Source organism: Pteropus alecto, unplaced genomic scaffold (genome assembly GCF_000325575.1).
Source record: "Pteropus alecto unplaced genomic scaffold, ASM32557v1 scaffold103, whole genome shotgun sequence".
In the NCBI taxonomy this organism is placed as follows: Eukaryota; Metazoa; Chordata; class Mammalia; order Chiroptera; family Pteropodidae; genus Pteropus; species Pteropus alecto.
The window spans coordinates 14,481,182-14,483,360 of record NW_006436288.1 but is presented as its reverse complement, the minus strand read 5'-3'; positions in this window follow the sequence as shown (position 1 = coordinate 14,483,360).

Here is a 2,179-nt window from a genome sequence, read left to right as displayed (position 1 = left end):
GAAACATTATCCCTTAGAGCCTCTAGAAAGGAACACTATCCTCTGACACCTTGCTTTTGGTCCATTGAGATGCATGTTGGACTTCTAGCCTACAGAACTGTAATATAATAAATTTGTATTGTTCTAAGCCACAAATTTGTGGCAAATTATTACAATAGCAATAGAAAATGACTACAGATCTTGGAACTCCAATATTAACCAGTAATGCCTAATGATATGGTGCTTTACCTATGACCTACTAATCCTTATTTTAAACACAATTACAAGTTTAATTAGTTCCATACCTGGCCAATGGAAAGTCTGCATCATCAAAATGAAATTACCAGATGATGCATTATGTATCCGGTTTATGTAAGAAAGATAATAAGGAATTCCAATCACAAAACCCATACACAAGGAATAAGCTTTTGCTTTATATAAAAAATATTGGCCAACGGAAATATGTTTATATGTTTTATTCAAATAAAATTTTTATTGTATGTATATAACATTTTATGTATTTACCAACTTTGCAGTTAACGATCAACTGCCCCAATCATATTGAACTAGAAACAGTTACACTGATAGCAGCAAGAAGTAAGTTTGAAGATCCAAGAGTGAAGCGAAAAAAGTTATTAAAAAATCTTAATATGCTCAAAGTAAAAAATATGCTCGAACCATAGAAATCTGGCAATGAACCTTAGAAGCACCTGATTATATTACTATATTTCTAAATATAGTAATGTACTAAAGAAACAGAAACTTGACAAATACATATTTAAAAGATTTTCAATAAAACGACCAAAGTAAATAAATGTTGATGCTTCAAAGGATATTTGATTATTGAAAAATTCCATTAAAAATTCTGAAAATAACAAACAATTAGAAAATACTTTCATCAGTTATTGACAATACAACCTCAGTGCCAAAATTATATTTCTGCTTTCATATTTGCAATTATAAGATATTTACTACCAATTTCTGAGCTCACCATATTTAGAGTTTTATATTTTTTTTCATAGTCCTTCCCTCCAAAATTCTATCTTTACTTCTATAAAAGAATATTTATATACTTGATATAACACATTTTTCAAACTCAAATATACATATAATATGTTCACATACATGGTAGGTTAGATTAAAATGTTGTACTTTACACAAAGGGAAAATTTAAATGAATACTTATTAAGGAGTTTTACAGACATTAATAATTATAAGGAAAGACTTTTTTATTTTCAATTTGAATAGAATTCATTGAAACTTTTAACCTCTCTGGAATATCAACTGTATGGAAGTTATTTGTTATCCTGGGTTTTAATGTCATGTTTCTTTCAGAAAAACTATGTTTTTTTCATTTGTTATCTTTATGTTATTCTTTCCTGACTCTAGACTGACAGAGAGACATAGGACAGCAAACTGTTTATCAGAGACAACAGAATAAAAGATTTTGAGAAATGAGATTTGAAGCCCTTTTAAAAAGGAAAAGGAAACCCTAGATTAAAAGGTTAAACAATTAGTTCTATCAGTTTCTGCTAATTTCTAAGAATTAAGTACTGATCACACTTCTTTCCAGTTCTCTGAATATATTACAGGTAAAGGGAGGCAAGTGAAACAATAATCATAATTTCTTTGCAAAGAAGAACCCAACTAGATAACTTGGGCAAGAGTTATCACTCCACCAATATGGCAAAAATAAGGGGTGAGAAGGAATGTAGAAGTAGAGAAAGACAGGGCAGCAATGCAAGCCATGTCACTATTAAGAATCTGATTTCTCGACACAGAGATAGAGAATCCATGAACCCATTTTCTCAAGTTGCTGATGATTAGAATCTGTCTCTGGGAATCAGTTTACAGTTCATTGCATCAGCAGTAATTTTCTCCTGACATGGAAACCAACCCAAAACATTGTAAAAGAATAGATGCAAATTAAACCATAAGAGTCAAGAAGCACAGTGTGAAGAACATTGACTTTGGAATTAAACAGACCTGGCTTACACCCTAATCTTAATCCTTATTAGTTATGTGAACAAGAGCAAGTTCTTCCACTCCTGAGTCTCTTTTTCTTTGTCTGTGAAAGAGCTATAATAATATTTACTAGAAACTATAACAATATTTACTATAATAATATTCACTAGAAATAAAATGTTATTTACTAGATTACTTATTGCAAATAATATTTGCAGTTAGATAATTTGTAAGA